Source organism: Narcine bancroftii, chromosome 4 (genome assembly GCF_036971445.1).
Source record: "Narcine bancroftii isolate sNarBan1 chromosome 4, sNarBan1.hap1, whole genome shotgun sequence".
Lineage (NCBI taxonomy): Eukaryota > Metazoa > Chordata > Chondrichthyes > Torpediniformes > Narcinidae > Narcine > Narcine bancroftii.
Window position 1 is genome coordinate 225,645,983 of NC_091472.1, and position 20,135 is coordinate 225,666,117.

A 20,135-nucleotide genomic window follows, 5' to 3' on the forward strand; every position below is an offset into this window, starting at 1 on the left:
GAGGAAGAGGAAGAGATGCAATACATATTATAAAATGCTTCCTCATCTCAAATATAAGAATAAAGCCACAATAGACAATTCCTCATTTTAACAAAGCAAGCAGTGCTGTGTTAAGGCAAATCTTCATGGTTCCATGAGCTTTGCTATTGGATTAAATACGCTTCATGCTCTGCTGATTCTTATTGCTGTCATAAAGGTTTTTGCCCAAAAAATTATTTCAGATCATTTTTATTAATACCACAAGACATTAATCAATTTGAGCATTTCCAATTGGCATCAAGGTGCAGCACAAATAGCTCAAAAGAATTCTTTAGGCAGAGACTATCACAATAAAAGTGAAAGATCATGACATATCACATTAGGGATCCAAAATATTAAGCCAACATTATGATCACTGATATTTAAATTATTTGAAATATAATGTAGTTCATTTCATTGGATATAGTGCAATGATTAATTGGGTATTAAAAGTACATCTTCATAATTTTTCATAATACCTCAAATATTGCACATTAACAATGACTGGGTTAGGGCTTTTAAAATCTGAAAAGGATTAAGGTCATTTTATTTTCTAGTGATTTTAATAATTTACCATAATAAATTGAACAGAATCAAGTATTTGATAGCCAGAAAGGATTCTGAACCCTCACACATCTGACTGGATCTGGCATTTTGATAAGGCTGCAATGCCAGATCCAGCTCCAACAGTCATCAAGTTTGAATATGATACCACAGTAATTGGCCTCATCAGTAACGATGAGTCACATTGCAAAGAGATGGATGTGGTGCGAGAATAACAACCCAAGTCTCAACATGGACAAGACAAAGGAGATGATTACGGACTTCAGGAGGACCCCAAAATGACCACCCTCCACATATTAGTAGCTCAGTAGTAGAGAGTAGAAAGCACCAAGTTCCTTGGAGTCCACTTAAGAAATTACCTATCCTGTTTCTGTGGTTAAATAGTAGTTTGCATCTTGCTGTGTAGCCTCTGTATTTCTGAAAATGATGTCTTCTGCAGACAGTAGTCATTGATACATCCACAACTGCCTCCTGAAGAGGGTTTCTGATTGTTGGACAGGCATTTGGGGATTTTTCTTCATTCTGATAAGAATTATTCTGTCATCAGCAGTGGAGTCTCCCTTGGAATACCAGTCCCTTTGCAATTACTGAGCTCACCAGTATACTCTTTCTTCTTAAGGATGTTTCAAACAGTTAATTTTGGTAATCCTAAGGTTTGGGTGATGTCTCTTATGGTTTATTCTCATTTTTCAGCTTCATAACGGCTTCTTTGAATTTCATTGCCACAACTCTAGTCCTCATGTAGAAAAATGACAACGACAGACTCCAAAGGTGATCAAAAGTTTAGAAGCAAGTGCACCAATGAAGCAATTAAACATACCCAAAGATCACAAATACCTATGAAGCTAAATGTCCCTAACATTATGATGCCCTGAAATGGGGGACTATGTTTAAAAAAAATGCTGCAATTTCTATATGGTCACAAATGTACCAAATAACCTTTCATAAAATTTGGAATGCACACTTTAATCACGTGAAGTTTTGATTACAAATTTAAAACTGTGGAATACATGGGGAAAATGAAGGAAAAAAGTGTCTTTGCCCAAACTTTATGGAGGGCACTGTAGACACATTCAAAGATGTCAGTGTAACTTAGTCAACATTGTCTCAATGCATCAAGTTAAAGGCATATATATGGGTTTATTCAGTGCTGGAACTGAAACTCTGAGTCTAATGATAAATATTAAAACAAATACAGTACATACGTCCCTTCTTCAGTTTTGTTTTATTAATGATATTAAATTATATTTGGAATATGTACATTCCTGCAATAGTCAATTACTGGAACATTTCTCATTCATGGTAGTCAATAAATATTTGAGATTAGTCTGGTTTCAGTGCTTTCTCTAGGATTGTAAAGTTCTACATCATCTGTAAAGCACAAAAATCAAGAGGCAATGGTTGGTGATCACACAGCAAAAATTAATGTTGCAAAGGGAAGGAGAAAGGCATAGAGAAGATAATCACACTATCAGTCCATATAAAGGTGAATGGGTGATCAGTTTACACAAAAATAACAAATCTACATTAGCACATACTGCAGTAAATTGAATATGCTCAGAAAATTAAAGGATAATTTCTGTCTAGGTGTTGCATTGCAGTAGTACCAGCTTCTGATTACCTTACTGTAAAATATTTTGCTTGTGTTGCCTTAGAATAGATAATGAATTTCGCCAACTGTTTTTCCTTATAAAAATCAATGACCTGGATTCCTCTGGCCAACATCTTACACCAAATCAGCAAGGCAGATCAAATTATTTGCAGCCACAGTATTAAACCACCCAGTTTATGCAAAAGCTTTGTGTATAATCCCAGTTAAAACACTTTAATCTAACAGAATCCCACTGCCCTTCTCAAATCCTCTCATTTTGACCACATACCTGACCACTCTTTAATATCGGAAGTACTTCACTGATCTGCCATGACAGTTTAAGGAAAAAATGGTAGAATTTGATCAAAGGTACAATTTTTTTTTTTTTAAGATGTCAAATTTAACCAAAATTCATGAATAATTTGGAACACTCAGTATTTCTACATTTAGCAAATCTGAGAATTTGAATCCCACCAAAAGTGAATAAAAGAAAATTTTGAAAACCACATTTATGCTTGTTTACATGCAGCTCTAGATAAAATCTGCAGTAAGCAACATTTTAGAACAGAACATTTCAGCTTTCACAACAATGACAAATTGAAAATAATGTCCATTCAAAAATAGTAATAAAGACAGGAGGGGAGATAACTCATGCAGTTTGTTCTGTGGTCAGATTAGGGACAGTCAACATTGCTTAAAGCAGTCATGTCATCATACAAATTTGATCTAATTTTTATGACAGTTAAATTTGACATTTTCTGAGAAAGGGAGAACATCTCAAGCTTGTTGGAAAATTCATGAAATGCAAGTGAAGGGGATATACAGCACCTCGTGAGTACATTGTAATTATAAGTGACACTAAATTGGTATTTGTTGGTTTTTAAACAAAAACTGCTTTTCAAATATTTGAAAATTTAGAATCAAAATAATCTCTTTTTTTTATATACTGTAGGTCAGAAACATGTAATCTTTGGGTCCTAAAGATTTTATAAGGGCATGCCAAAGTCAGGAATTAGATAAGATGACATGGCACAATTAAATCTTTAAATCGCTGATCTCTAATTTACAACCATCTTAAACTGCTGATTTGAACTGATTTTGAGGATTAATTTAGAAATACCATAAATATGGTCGCAATACAACCTTTAAAATCACAAACTCTCCAGTCAAGCCAATAAACAAACAATGGCAAATGGAACCTAGAGCTAAGCATGTCAGATGGTTTGTGGGCATACATGGAATCTTCCCAGTGTTTTTATTCTTGCAGCTGATAATTAATCCTCAAATTCACGGAAGCACATATAGAATAGTGACAAGGGATAGGATTTACCTGCATTTGGAAAGGCATGGTCAGATTAGGGACAGTCAATATTGCTCTGTGCGGCCAAGTTGTCCAAATTTTTTGAAGAGGCAACAAAGGTAATGGATGTTGTCAGAGTGGACTTTTAATATGAAAAGGTCCCTCATGGTAAGCGGATCCAAAAGGCAATGATTTCAGGGATTTAAGAGGAATTGATAGTTTGGATTCAGAATGGACTTGCTCATAGAAAGCATAAGGTAGTGATGGAAGGTGTTGTTCTAGCTGGAAAGTGGTGATACAAGTAGATGTGGTGGTAAAGAAGACATAAGGCATGTTTGCCTTCACTAGTCAGGGCAGTTGAGTACAAAACCTTGATTAGGCCACATTTGGAGCATCCTGTGCAACTCTGATCACTCCATTGCAAAAGATATGAAGGCTTTGGAAAGGGTACAGAAGAGATTTACCAGAATGCTGCCCAGATTAGAGGGTGTGATCGACGGGGAGTGGTTATAGAAACTTGAATTGTTTCCTTTGGAGACTGAGGGGAGACCTGATAGAGATGTGTAAAATTATGAGAGGCACAGTTAGGGTAAACAATCAGAATATTTTTCCCAGGGTTAAAGCACAATACACTGAGGACTTGCATTTACGATGGGGTTAGTGAGTTTAAAGCAGATGTATGAGGTCAGTTTTCTTTTACATGGAGTGGTAGGTGTCTGGAATGGGCTACCAGGGGCAGTGGTGGAAGCAGATACAATAGTAGGATTTAAGAAGCTTCTAGATTGACACATGAATATTCAGAGAAGAGGAGATATCATATGCAAGCAGCAGAGTTTTAGTTTAATGTGGCAACATGTTTGGCACAGACATCATGGATCGAAGGGCCTGTTCCTGAGCTGTACTGTTCTATCATAATGCTGGAATTGTTAAATGAACACCACAGTTTGAAATACTACCTTTCCATTCACTAAGAGGAGATACCACAAAGTTTGCTCTTAGATAAGCAGTATATGAAGCAAAAAGGAATTAAATTGGTAGAAGATTGTTATGAGGTGGGTGATTTTATTTCTTTTCAAAAGAATGAAAGAGAAATACGAAATACCTTCAAGTACTCTTTTTTCCTATTATCAAGTTAAAGCATTATTGCTAGATAATTTTGGTCATTCTTTGAGGCTTCCTAAAAGGTTTAAATTTGAAATTGGTGGGGGATTAAAATGGGATAAAATATTATGCATTGGATTGTATTTTAATTGTATGATTCACTATTGTGGTAAGAAAGGATTTATATCTGATATGTATGCTTTATTGCAGAATAAAATGCCTAAACTAGATATTGATAAAACTAGAGTGAAATGGAAAAAAGATTTGGAAATATCTATTTCTCAAGATGATTGGTGTCTAAATGTGAGGACAGTATGACTAAAATTGTAAATGCAAGGTTGGGATTGGTCCATTATAATTTTATTCATCAATTATATTTGTCTCTGGAGAAATTAAAGAAATATAAATATGTTTGTTCTGATTTATGTTTTAGATAATCATAAGGGTTGGTTATGTGATATGGTTAAACCTTTTTGGAATAAAATTAAGGAATTTTTGGAAGTTATATTTAAATTTTATATTAAAACACAGTTTGGAATTAAAATTAGATAAATTTCAAATTGCTTTTTTAAGACTAGCTTTAGCAGTGGCTAATAAATGTCTTGGAGTTACATGGAAAAAAATGAGACTAAATTGAGAATACAATGATGGCATGTGGAGAAGAGATCATGTATTCCTTTGGAGAAAATAATAATTTATGAAATAATTATTCCTTTTTTTATTAAAACGTAGAGCCCATATATGGAATATGTGGGACTAAATTATTAATATTTTCTTTCCCATACATTGGTGGTGCAGTCCCAATCCATGGTAGATGATTGAATGGCATTATTCTAGATTTCCTTCTCTTTTTCTGGGATAGTTTAGAGGGGAGTTGGGTGGGATGGGGGGCAGGGGATAGAGTTGGGGGTGGGGGATTAAAATGGGATAAAATATTATGCATTGGATTGTATTTTAATTGTATGATTCACTATTGTCTATAAATAAAAATTTTTTTAAAAAGCAGTATGTTTGAAGTTAATCTATTTCAATGCTTTTAGCAGTTTATAGTTCTTTGAAAGGGAAAGAAAAAAAGAGGTCGCAGCTGTTATATTCACTGGCAGGTTCCAATCAGCTAATTCAAGAAATTCTCCAAACATTTATCAGTAGCATTTCCAGTTTTTAAAAAAAATCCCATAACCAATGGGGATGGCATATTTTTGTTCTTTAGATAGCCAAAATAAAAGGGATGGCAGGATTTTGGCATTTGAAAACCCAATTAGGGTTTGAACTAAAAGCCTGCTTCTAATTTCCTCAATCTGATCTTGTAGTACTCTTTTCCATTTCATCTTTATTCTTGAGGAATGTCTGTACGTAATCCAGATTATAAATTCACTGACACCCAGAAGTCCCTTGACTGCAAATTTGTCCTACCAAGCCCTCTGAATTATGCCAAATTTCTCAGTCATGCCTGTTCCAATATGCTGCCTTCCATGGTTGTTTTAGTTACAATTTATTTTCCTTCATTGCAAATTCCACCCACCACCCCTCCATTTAGTGTTCTGATGGAACTGATTCTCCGTGATATCCCTTTCAGACCCAAACAATATCACGTCTCTCTTCAATTTAGGTGTTGACGGATCCTTACCTCTTAGTCATTCCTTAAATTACCATGGAGCCAAATGTGCTCCAGATAAAACTGCAATTTACCGTATTACTGTTACACAGGGGTAGACCAAATATAAATTATAAATTTGTGGTCTACCATCTTTTAAACTGAAATCTTATCCTGTACTTTTGGTTGTGAAGTTAATTCTCTGATGACTTACTCTCAATTCTGATCTCAGTCCTTGGATACCATTCTTAAGGAACTCAAAGCTTTAGGAGGCCAGTTTTTGATAAGACATAATGCAATTTTCCAGAACTAATTCAACATTTCCTGGAGTCAGCACATTAAAGCAACTATGAAGGAGGCTCTACTTCCTAAGGAGTCTGAGGGGATTTGGCACGTTATCAACTATCCCATCAATCTTCTACAGATGGCACTATGTGTACTGGCTGGTTGCATTAAAGCCAGGTTTGGAAATTCAAGTGTCAGAATCACAGAAGTTGGAAGAAAGTAGTAAACAGTCAGGTCCATTACAAGCTCTGATCTCCCATCCATTGAAGATATCTATGTGAGGCCCCACCTTAAGCCAACATCATAAAGGACCTCCATCACCCTGGTCACAACCTCTTCGTACTGCTAGCTTTGGGCAGCACCTCTAGGATCAAGAACAGTTTTTTACCAACAGCTATCAGGCTTTGACCTCCCCTTGGTACACTAATCATATGGACTGCTCAGACATAGCAAAAGAATTGTTTGCACTATTACAAATCACATTTTTGGACTATGTTTATTGCAAATATAGTATTTATATCTTATGTATTTATTGCCTCTTTAATCCAATTAGTTTACTAAAATAGTTTTTCTTTACAGTATCTGTTTGCCTACAGCAACAATCTTAATGCACATGTACATCGTGCAATGTGTGGACCAAAAAAATCTCATTCCAGACAAGTCCTTTCCCATGATCTTTCTCCAGTCCTATTTCCTTGCATATTAAAAATTTATTCCAATTCCAGTATGTCGCTTACTTGAAATGCCATTTTTTCTTTCTTGACATTTTTAGAAACTTGATAAACATTCATCTTATTCTTTTTTCTTTTCTTTTTCTTTGGCTTGGCTTCGCGGACGAAGATTTATGGAGGGGGTAAAAGTCCACGTCAGCTGCAGGCTCGTTTGTGGCTGACAAGTCCGATGCGGGACAGGCAGACACGGTTGCAGCGGCTGCAGGGGAAAATTGGTTGGTTGGGGTTGGGTGTTGGGTTTTTCCTCCTTTGCCTTTTGTCAGTGAGGTGGGCTCTGCGTGCGGTCTTCTTCAAAGGAGGTTGCTGCCCGCCAAACTGTGAGGCGCCAAGATGCACGGTTTGAGGCGATATCAGCCCACTGGCGGTGGTCAATGTGGCAGGCACCAAGAGATTTCTTTAGGCAGTCCTTGTACCTTTTCTTTGGTGCACCTCTGTCACGGTGGCCAGTGGAGAGCTCGCCATATAACACGATCTTGGGAAGGCGATGGTCCTCCATTCTGGAGACGTGACCCACCCAGCGCAGCTGGATCTTCAGCAGCGTGGACTCGATGCTGTCGACCTCTGCCATCTCGAGTACTTCGACGTTAGGGATGAAAGCGCTCCAATGGATGTTGAGGATGGAGCGGAGACAACGCTGGTGGAAGCGTTCTAGGAGCCGTAGGTGATGCCGGTAGAGGACCCATGATTCGGAGCCGAACAGGAGTGTGGGTATGACAACGGCTCTGTATATGCTTATCTTTGTGAGGTTTTTCCAGTTGGTTGTTTTTCCAGACTCTTTTGTGTAGTCTTCCAAAGGCACTATTTGCCTTGGCGAGTCTGTTGTCTATCTCATTGTCGATCCTCGCATCTGATGAAATGGTGCAGCCGAGATAGGTAAACTGGTTGACCGTTTTGAGTTTTGTGTGCCCGATGGAGATGTGGGGGGTCTGGTAGTCATGGTGGGGAGCTGGCTGATGGAGGACCTCAGTTTTCTTCAGGCTGACTTCCAGGCCAAACATTTTGGCAGTTTCCGCAAAGCAGGACGTCAAGCGCTGAAGAGCTGGCTCTGAATGGGCAACTAAAGCGGCATCGTCTGCAAAGAGTAGTTCACGGACAAGTTTCTCTTGTGTCTTGGTGTGAGCTTGCAGGTGCCTCAGATTGAAGAGACTGCCATCCGTGCGGTACCGGATATAAACAGCGTCTTCATTGTTGGGGTCTTTCATGGCTTGGTTCAGCATCATGCTGAAGAAGATTGAAAAGAGGGTTGGTGCCAGAACACAGCCTTGCTTCACGCCATTGTTAATGGAGAAGGGTTCAGAGAGCTCATTGCTGTATCTGACCCGACCTTGTTGGTTTTCGTGCAGTTGGATAATCATGTTGAGGAACTTTGGGGGACATCCGATGCGCTCTAGTATTTGCCAAAGCCCTTTGTATAATTCCCTGTTCTGTTTCCACTATGCATCTGTCATCATGAAAACACTTTCCATTTAAGGAAGTAAAACAAGAAAGTCTGTAGAAAATACACAAAAGTGGTGGAGAAACTTAGCTTGTCCCAGGCAAAGATTACATTACCAAAGTTTCAGACCTGAGCCCTTCATGAAGGTATTGATGCTGTGGGACCTGCCGAGTTTCTCTAGCATTTTTGTGTGAAATTTACATGATGACCTTTTCTCATCTTTGCTTGTATTAAACCCCAGATATCAGCACAACTTCTAGTTAGTCACCATGTTTGCAGCTAAAGATTGGACTTTCCACTACATTCTCTAATTTTGAATAAAAGATTTCAGAAACACTGATCTTTGTGAAAAAGAATTCAAATGAGAATAAATCTGGGCCCTCTAAAATACAGTATACCATTGATCCACTTTGAGCAACTATTCCAGAGGTAAATTCAGAGGAGGATGAGAACTGACCAGTCCTTACTGGCCTTAACTTTAAGGTGCGTGGGGGTGGGGGGTGGAAAGAGAACAAATCTTAAAGTAGATGACAATTAATGTCATAATTTGTTTTTTGGGGGGCTGAATGAGGAATAGCTTGTTAAATGACAGAAATAGCTTCTTGACTGATGAATGGAAGGCACCTCTCAATATTGAATGATTTCATGGCAATACTTGAATGGTCGTTCACATCACTTTCAATGTGTGGGTTCAATGAAATCTAAAAATCATGAGACATATCAAATTTTGTGTGGACAATCAAATCCTAATTCATTTTAATCTGGAAATCAGCTTAATTATAGTCAGTTGGTGCACCAAATCCTTGAGGGCTGCAAGGACCAAATGATGTGGCATTGAGACAAAAGTTACAGACCTGTACTACCTCATTTGAAATTACCAAGTGTAGTTAAAAAAGCCTAATGAAAAGAAGAAATAAAAACATGGCAGAATTACAAAATGGATACTTTATTTTTGTATATAGTTTTCTCACAACAAAAGATCTAACATGCAGAAAAGGCTTGCGATCAGGAAATAGAGATATTTTGGGTACACATAATTTAAAAGAATCAAGGCGACTTGATTCAAGGGAAGAAACTAGATTACACCAAATGCATTTTTGCAGTTAGTTACCTTTAAGATTAGATTTAAATATTAGAGATAAAGGTTCAAATTAAGGCAAATAGATGAGGAAAATGCCCGAAGGACATGCAAATTTCCAAGCAAAATAAAATTATTCAAATAATCCAAACAAAGGGTTTATGGTGACTTTTCCACAAGTGTAGCACATTTTGAATAAACAGAAGGAATTTGTGCAAACCCTTGGCCTGAAATACATGCATTTCTGGAACCAGTTTTGTTTAGCAATGATCGAAAGCTGCCATTTCAAAATGGTTACCTTAAGCATCTTGGAGGGAAAACTACACAAAGATAGCATTACCTACGCCTTCAAATCCCTCTCCCCACAAATTAAAATACAAATCATGGGGCATTTTCTTTCCCCCCCAATCTTGCAGGATATTTTCAAGCAACCAACCTTTGAAACAATACCATAAGTGATATATACTACCACTGCTGATTATTAACATTGTCATAGAAATAGTTCAGAAAATTCTAAAATACAAAGCAAATGAATTTTCTATTTAATTTAATAAAACAACTTGAAGTAACTTCAAATTTTAAATAAATTATCCTCTCCACAAAGGTACATTATCCTTTCTAATGTGCTTTAAATACACAAATGCACCTCTTTTATCTGCTGATATTTCACCATCTCCCATTGCCACTTTTTCCAATCCCTAAAATTAATTTACTTCAACTGTGATGCCTTGAAGCAAATTTTCAAAAATGAAAGATCTGGGGCACAATTAGTAAGTCCTACACTTACGCAAAAAGACCATTTATAATATACTTACAATGATACAACTATTTGCAAATGGACTTGTTTATTCCAAATAAAATTCTCTTGAAAGTCGAGGCAAAAAACCTTGAAAGCAGACAATCCACTTTTCATATTTAAGATTAAAAGCAACAGGACACACATTTTGAATTTGAGAGAATTAAATTATTTCTAATTTGCTCACAACAAAAAAGCAAGGCATTAATTTTACAAGGGACTTCAAATTAAAATTTGATAGTATTATGAAACATCAGGACAAGTAACTTAAAATTTAGTCAAAGGCGCAAGTTTTAGGAAAACAGCTTAAAAGTAAGAGATGGGTTGGAGCTAAATTCCTGGGAGTCTGTATTTCAGAGTAACTTTCCTGGACCCAACACACAAATGTCATCAAGAAGAAAGCACATCAGTTTCTCTACTTTTTCATGAGTTTGTGGAAGTTTGGCAATAACATGTATAGTGGAAAATGTGCTGACCGGCTGCATCACAACCTGGTATGGGAGCACCAATATCTCCAAGTGGCAAGCCCTGCAGAAGGTAGTAGACATAGCCCACCACATCACAGGCAAAACTTTCCCCACCATCAAGAAAATCAACAAGGACAGGAAAGAAGTACAAGATTCGTACCACCAGGTTCAGGAAAACTTGCACCTCTCCACCATCAGACTCCTAAACAACAAACTCATTTAAGAACTTTTACTTTCCACATGTTTATTGAGTTTTATTTTCGGTATTGTACAGTTGGTTTGCGCTTCCTTCTTGTTTACATTTCTCCCTTTTGCATACATATTTTTTCTGAGTACAGTTTTATTGCATTACTCATAAGAAATTCAGCCTGGCCGGCAAGAAAAAGAACCTCAAGGTTGTATGTGATGTCACGCATGTCTGACAATAAATCTGAACTTTAAACTTTGAAGGGAATTCTATCAATTAGATTTTTTTTAAAAAAAAGCTTAATGATGGTGAGATAAGTATATCAGTGAAGATTAAAAAGACAAACTGAAGATCAAGAGTTGAAAGTCTACAAAAATCAAGGAGAATTTTGGGAAGAACAGAAAGTTTAAATTCAAGCTGTTTTAGCTTTGAGCTAATGTAGCTTAATGAACAATTAAGTCAATGGTGAATGGACAGTTCAATGTCAAATTATCCATTAGAGCAAAAGTATTTTATGAAATAAATCAGAAAATCAAACATTTATATAATTTTCACAAAATCAAGGATGAAATACCATTCTTAATGAAGGCCAACCTACTTGCTTCTTATGAGCAAAAACAGAACATTTCAGTATGAATACTAAGTAAACCAAATTACCAAATCTGAAGGTGGATACCAGTTGAGGAAAAGGTTGAGCATGATGGTCAAACAGCCAGCTCTCATAAAAGATTCACAAATAATGGATGTTTGGATGTGACACAAAGAGTAATTGGACCCTTCTGAAATGTACTCCAACAAAAGTTCAAAGAAATGAAACAACATTGGCAGTATCTTAAGTGAAAACAACAGAAGAAAATAACCATCACCTATCTAAGTGACAATGTGAAGGCAGACGACATTTTGTAAAAACACTGAAAATGAACTGCAAGCACACTGAACAGCATTTGCTGCTGTTCATGTCGGAATCACCATTTTGTTAAAAGGATGCAGGAACATGAAGAACAATCATATGAAATTCTCTCATTGAGATTTGATTTAATCAGAAACGAACTTTATATTTTTGAAATAGCATTATAATCTTCATAAGATGTCTTTTTACTTTGCTTTTTCTTTAAAAAAACATTAAGCATTGCCGATTTGATGTTAAAAATTTTTCACAAGTGAAAATAAATACAACACAATTGATGGTTGGACAAATGTATACAAATACTACAATTTGTTCATAGCCATCAAATCCAATACTTTTTTTGTGTGGTTAATATTCCACTGCAAAAGTTTGGAAAATTGGATCAATTTAAAAGCAATAAATGGAGACAAAAGTTAACAGGATTAAGTTTATATTTATTAAGAATTTTTCAATTAATTTTACAGATAAAAGTAAGCCATACTTAAAAATGCAGCATTTTCACTCAGATTGTGGATTAGTATTAAAACTGCAAAAAGAAACATATTTATATTGCTTTTCACAGGTTGGAATGACCCAAAATGCTTCACAATATTTAAGTATTTCATTATTCTGACTAGAATGGTAAAATGGGTCAACTAAAACATGGTCCCACAAAATGAAAAGACATGGTCATCTGTTTTGGTGTTGCCTGAAGCACAAAATGTTCACTAGAAAATGTCAGAATCATGAGACAGCAGACCATCTCACCCTAACAGTGGCATCCCTGAAAGTATGCACCTCACTCACTAATCTTGCACCTAAATTTTATGCTCAAATTCTCGAGTCCAGAACAGTTCAATTCAAAGTCTTATGCGCATATACATTACGCCCTGAATAAATAGTACAAAGCCAAGCTATTATTTTCTTCACACAAAAAAAAACAAAATTTAGCTGAGCACAAACAGCTGAATACCCTCCACTTAATCTGTATTACATTACAATTCACAGTGGATTGTTACAATAACATGTGTACATGCATAAAAAAAAACCAACTCACCAATTATTGTTTTATACAAAATTTATTAAGAAATTCACAAATATTCAATTTGATACCAATATATTGTTGAGTGTCCAAATGGAGCAAGAGTTATATAGTAAGAAAATTTTACTTCATGAAATTGTTCCATTATTCAATTTTAATAATCTGACAGAGTACTGATCTTTACAATTCAATGTATATATTGAAAACTCTTTTTAATGAAAAGGACAAATTCTATTTAAAAGGATCAAAAGGTGGGAAGGAATAAATTCAAAATTTGTCTATTGATTGATTTTATTCTTTCACCTCATTGGTTTCACTCAGATACTCAAGATATGGATTTGAATTAAGAGAAATGTAATGCAACCCCAAAGAACAATTAATTTCTCAACCAATCTAGTACACCAATGTTTGTCTTAATAGATACAAGCATCCAAGTTCTGAAAACTAACCATGGCTTTTATAAATTTCTCTAAGGCAAACATCTACAGGAATGGTATTCTTTTAATCAAGAATTTGTTTCCATTTATAGAAAAACAAACTGTGTTCAATTGCTGCATTCCCCAAATTTAGCAACAAACAATTGGAAAATATGAATAAACACAAAATCCTGGAAAAACTAGGAAGTGCACATTTATGCCTTTTTGCAAAATATTTTGAACATTTTTTATGAATATCCATGCTCTCATTCAATTTTTTTTTAAAAACAAATGTCAACTAAAATCAGAAGCAGATTAATACAGATTAATCCCATGTAATTCCAACACTATCTCCCAAATCTATCACTCTCACCAAGAAAAACAAAAAAAAAGATTTTTACATGTTTATACCACAATTTTTACTTGTTCACTTGAATAATATGAATAAATTCACAGACACTAATAAATTACATTATCAATTTGAAAATTAACTGGTAATCTTCAGAGCAAACAAGCGTCAGACTAACAGACACTAAAACCCAATATATTTCTACAGATAGAATGGATAAAATTAATGTTAAGCGTAATTTAATCAAAAATTAATATCTAATAACAGCATTTAAACAACCTTACAAAAGTTGAGACTTTTCCTGAAAACCTAAATATAAAAAGAATGGGGGTTGGGGGAAGGGGGTAGTAGTGGTGGGGAGGAATATGAGCTGTAATGGAATTCTTACAAATACTAGATTCCCAGTGACAAAAGATTACAGACATTTCTTCTCCATCTAACAATTTTCAAATTGAAAATAAAACAGGCCATTGTTAGCAAAAGACAAGAACAGTAGCCGACCCCACAGACAAATACGGATAATAGTTAAAAAGGTACATTTTAATTTTATGCATTAATGAAACAGACAAATCCTTTAAAATCTTACCCCCAAAGCAGCTGTTTTTGCCCCACTTTTTGTATGATGTTGTTCTGAACAGATGGTCAGACAGTGCTCAAGGTTGGAAGGAAAAATAATGCGGAGACAAATAGCGATTTTGTTTGTCCCATCCAGTATGAGCAAAATCCCGTGATTGGACTAAACCAAATCATATAGGACAAGGTCCCAGACATGTGACACAAATTTTTTCCCCAAATCCTCCCCTTTTAGTTGTTGATTATTACACATTGAGTGTCTCGTCATTCCAATGCCACTGACAAAAGGGATACTTCTCAAGAGTGTTGCAGACCACCACACTCTGCCTGTATCACCATGTTATGTTGATGTTTCTGAAAGACCAAGTCAGCTTACCAGTTTCTAATTAATCTTCCAGTCGAGTAAATCTTCTGCACAAGGTGCCAGTAGCCTTCCGGTAGGCAAAACTTCATATACGGTATTACGAGCATTTTTTTTCTATTGATGCAGGATTTGGGGGGGTGGAGGGGGAGAGGAATAAGGCTGAATGATCAAAATGCTCAGTGACCTCATATTTGCAGACCAACATGTCCCTTCAAGCCAAAAGATTCCCACAGCACGATTAGCATCTAAATTTTGAGAGCCAAGAAATGCTTCATTGCTATATTGTATCTTCATTTTAGCATAAATGGTAAGCATACACACACCACAAAAATGGTAAGACTGCAAATAACTTTTGATGTTAATTAAATGACAAATGAAATTTACTCTGTTTTTGATCTTCTAAATTTGCACTATTTGAAATAAAACTATTGTAATACCACTTTCCACAATGTTGTCCTTTTTTATTTTTTTTCAACTGAAGATTTTATATCACTGGACTTGCTGAATAAGATTAATTACCTGAACAGGATGCAAGACAAAACTTTTTCTTAAAAAACTATTTCGGTATACTTGACAATAAAATAATACAATTTCTATTCCTATTTATTTAATCTAAATGAGAACTTTTTAAATGACTTGCTTCATTTCATCATTATGAACACATCAGAACAGTTCAAATAAATTACTGCATTTAAGTTAGCACCTCCACTTCATGGTAAAGAATTTATTTGATGCGATTTGCAACATAACCTGCTATTGCTAAAAAGGAACAAGGTGGAGTCTCATTCTGTACATTTCAACTTGTACATTTAAATATTAATAATTGTCATTTTTATCCCCACAAAAATTAGGCTGCAATAGTTATATCTTGCTTCCTTTTCCATTGTTCTTGGTTTTTCTAAATTAATCTCCAATCTCATCAATAAAGATGCCCAGTAGTTTGTAGTTCAAATAGCCCTGAATGATTATATATAAGCATGGTAGAAGGCCCTTCTGGCCCATGCTGTCCAAATTCTCCAATTAACCTACAATCCCTGTACATTTTAAAGGGTAGAAGGACACTAGAGTGCCCAGATGAAATCTACACACAGGGAGAATGTACAAACACCTTAATGACAGCACCAGATTGGAATTTGGGTTGTTCGTGCTGTTATAGCATTGTGTTAACTGCTACGCTAACCGTGCCACCCATTGTTCTAGTGAAATAAAGGTTGAATATGAAGTAGTTTTGATGAAATGCAAATTTTCAAAATATAAAGTTTAAAAGTGAGGCTCATCATACATAACATTGCAAAAATCTCTAATTTGATGAGAGCCAACGTTACATACTACACTGCATATGGAACTATGCAGCACTCAACATGCATAAAAAAAACTTAAAATTTAATTTGTCAAAAATCTGAGTTGTTGCGCAGGTCCCTTAAAAATAACATAGGATAATTAAATGTTAACCTATGCTTTATTAATTTGGGTTTCAGTGCATGAGTGAGACAGTATATTCATTGATATTCTATTGTAAAATATGTTCTGCTGCCAATGAACTTATTCTTTCTTGTACCTTATTATTTAAACTTTAAATTTATTATTTTTGGAGAAATTCAATAGGTAGAAATTCAATTTCCTAAATGCATTAAAGGCTAAAGTTTTCCAATAATTTTTCTACCTTCCCAAAAAACTTTACAAATACCCAAAACATTGGATGAATGGCAAACCTCAGTTTTAGAAATAACATACAGCAACTTATTGTCATTCAACACTGCTTGTGGTTAAAAAAAGATTAGTGAATCTGCTCATTCATTATAATACATATTCCTTAAGATGTTTCTGTTGATGCATGAAGTTTGAGCCTGACTTCTTCACTTTTTGCCCTATTCTTATAAAAAATAAAGATGTTCAAGAGTAGAAGTCAACTATTCAATTAGAAATGACATCTGAGCTACATGTTTTAGCTTTTATTTCTCTTATGGCTAGGTGGGTGGTCTTGCTCAGATCAAGAGACATCACCCAGGCTAATCATGCTCAATGGCTACATCGCGTCATGTCATGTTTACATTTAGAGAAGATTAGATGCTCAATTTCTGATTTGAATTTAAATTTTCAAACACTGTTGGGACCCTTTTTGAATTGCTTTCATAATCTTTGATTTGTTACAAAGGTAGAAATGTTGACTAATGAGGTCATTTATAGCCCTTTTTTACACTTGCATCCCACTAAATCAGCGTTCAGTATCCCAGGATGGCACTTTTGCTGCTCACACTTGAGCACTCTTAACTGGGACACTGCATGCATTCACACTTGCAAGGAGCCATCCCTGGGGCTAGGACTGTTCTACCTTCTACCAGTGACATCAGGACGCATTGAGCGATGGTGGACCTGCCCTAAATTTTGATCAAAAAATGAAACATCATTTTATCCAAGGTACTCCACATTTTAATCCAACAGATTATATTGTGTTAATATTATATTTTATTTTAAAAAAAAAAGGAATATCTAAACCCACTATCAAGAAAGAACTTGTTTGGCCAAAAAGACAGAATTCTTATGAGTGATCTGCCCCTTTCGCATTTGCAAGTGATTCCAGAAATTAACCACCAATCAGCCTTTAAAGTGTCTAGTGTGAAAGCAAGATCAGATCAATGCTAGCCAGCATCATCTCTCCTTGACAGCCTTGACCCCAGTAAAATCCCCACTGTCTGCAGATGCTGGTGTTGCAATCAGGCAAATGTATAACTGGCAATTGCATTCTGGGATAGAAATTACCCAAGTTTTTGCACGAGTCCAGGAACGTGAAGGAAGATTAAATAAAACGAAGGTATAAACTGCCATGGGTAAGTGTCGCAGCGGGGGGGGGGGGGGGGGGAGGGGGGTAAAATTTGCAATAGCGGACAGTTTTAAAACAGCGAGGAAAAGTTGGTACCGTTAGGGCTCACAATTTATAAACACCATGGAAAAGCAATGGTGGACCTGACTTCCCAGAATGCCGTGCAGCAGAGAAACACCTCCATGCAGCCATGCATACAACCTTTCTCTGCCACATGGCATTCTGGTAGGGCAGGTCCACCATTGCTTTTTCCCCCACCATATTTATATGGTGTGCGCACTCGTGCTACCAACTTTCCCACACTGTTTACATTGTACATGATAACACTACCAACTTTCCCACGCTGTATATTATGCACGATAGAGTTACCAACTTTCCCATGCTATTTAAAAATTGTCTGCTATGGCTATTTAGTGCCAGCACTTTCCCACAGTCCCTCAAAGGTTTATATAAATCGGCACATCAGCAACAGGGGCTGAAGGACTCATGCTGAACATAAAGCTTAATTAAGTTATAATTAGGAATGATTAATTTTGTTCAAGATCATGATACATTGATCAGGATCTTAGTTACTGTTGTTAGCTTGAAACCTCAAATCAGATGGAAGCAAGATCCCAGTGCGATGCAATATTTGGGAATGTTTTTGGGAGATAAATTGGTAAAATTAGAGTAAGTAGGTTACATACACACTTTTAAACTGATCTTATTTGAAATATTGGACAATTCATATCCACAGTACTTTGAAGAGGAACTGTGAGGAATGCTATCCACATTTCACAAATAGGTGCTAATTGAAATGAATGGACTATTGTCTTAGAAGAACAGACAGAGCCAAGTTGAACATGTTTTGGACATTTTTGCAAGGCTTTTGACCTCTCTGTAAAGTGCTCACTCAGAGGTTCTTGTTTACCTAAAAACAACAGATTGAACAAGAAAAAGAACTTTTGTTTGCTGGAGAAGGTCGGAGCCGGGCGGGGAGGGGGAGGGAGCCGGGCGGGGAGGGGGAGGGAGCCGGGCGGGGAGGGGGAGGGAGCCGGGCGGGGAGGGGGAGGGAGCCGGGCGGGGAGGGGGAGGGAGCCGGGCGGGGAGGGGGAGGGAGCCGGGCGGGGAGGGGGAGGGAGCCGGGCGGGGAGGGGGAGGGAGCCGGGCGGGGAGGGGGAGGGAGCCGGGCGGGGAGGGGGAGGGAGCCGGGCGGGGAGGGGGAGGGAGCCGGGCGGGGAGGGGGAGGGAGCCGGGCGGGGAGGGGGAGGGAGCCGGGCGGGGAGGGGGAGGGAGCCGGGCGGGGAGGGGGAGGGAGCCGGGCGGGGAGGGGGAGGGAGCCGGGCGGGGAGGGGGAGGGAGCCGGGCGGGGAGGGGGAGGGAGCCGGGCGGGGAGGGGGAGGGAGCCGGGCGGGGAGGGGGAGGGAGCCGGGCGGGGAGGGGGAGGGAGCCGGGCGGGGAGGGGGAGGGAGCCGGGCGGGGAGGGGGAGGGAGCCGGGCGGGGAGGGGGAGGGAGCCGGGCGGGGAGGGGGAGGGAGCCGGGCGGGGAGGGGGAGGGAGCCGGGCGGGGAGGGGGAGGGAGCCGGGCGGGGAGGGGGAGGGAGCCGGGCGGGGAGGGGGAGGGAGCCGGGCGGGGAGGGGGAGGGAGCCGGGCGGGGAGGGGGAGGGAGCCGGGCGGGGAGGGGGAGGGAGCCGGGCGGGGAGGGGGAGGGAGCCGGGCGGGGAGGGGGAGGGAGCCGGGCGGGGAGGGGGAGGGAGCCGGGCGGGGAGGGGGAGGGAGCCGGGCGGGGAGGGGGAGGGAGCCGGGCGGGGAGGGGGAGGGAGCCGGGCGGGGAGGGGGAGGGAGCCGGGCGGGGAGGGGGAGGGAGCCGGGCGGGGAGGGGGAGGGAGCCGGGCGGGGAGGGGGAGGGAGCCGGGCGGGGAGGGGGAGGGAGCCGGGCGGGGAGGGGGAGGGAGCCGGGCGGGGAGGGGGAGGGAGCCGGGCGGGGAGGGGGAGGGAGCCGGGCGGGGAGGGGGAGGGAGCCGGGCGGGGAGGGGGAGGGAGCCGGGCGGGGAGGGGGAGGGAGCCGGGCGGGGAGGGGGAGGGAGCCGGGCGGGGAGGGGGAGGGAGCCGGGCGGGGAGGGGGAGGGAGCCGGGCGGGGAGGGGGAGGGAGCCGGGCGGGGAGGGGGAGGGAGCCGGGCGGGGAGGGGGAGGGAGCCGGGCGGGGAGGGGGAGGGAGCCGGGCGGGGAGGGGGAGGGAGCCGGGCGGGGAGGGGGAGGGAGCCGGGCGGGGAGGGGGAGGGAGCCGGGCGGGGAGGGGGAGGGAGCCGGGCGGGGAGGGGGAGGGAGCCGGGCGGGGAGGGGGAGGGAGCCGGGCGGGGAGGGGGAGGGAGCCGGGCGGGGAGGGGGAGGGAGCCGGGCGGGGAGGGGGAGGGAGCCGGGCGGGGAGGGGGAGGGAGCCGGGCGGGGAGGGGGAGGGAGCCGGGCGGGGAGGGGGAGGGAGCCGGGCGGGGAGGGGGAGGGAGCCGGGCGGGGAGGGGGAGGGAGCCGGGCGGGGAGGGGGAGGGAGCCGGGCGG

General features: G+C 39.9%; 1 protein-coding gene across 40 annotated transcripts in view; it reads right to left on the reverse strand.

The window, feature by feature from the left end:
- The window catches only part of LOC138761651 (poly(rC)-binding protein 3), a 139,113-nt gene that overhangs the window by 70,036 nt on the left and 48,942 nt on the right, over positions 1 to 20,135 (reverse strand). Inside the window, exon 3 of one of the 40 annotated variants that reach the window (XM_069934137.1) lies at positions 14,790 to 14,891. The exons of the other annotated variants lie outside the window; for them this stretch is intronic. The gene's annotated coding sequence lies outside the window, so the exon portion shown is untranslated. The remainder of the gene's footprint in view (positions 1 to 14,789; positions 14,892 to 20,135) is intronic. 40 annotated transcript variants of the gene reach the window in all.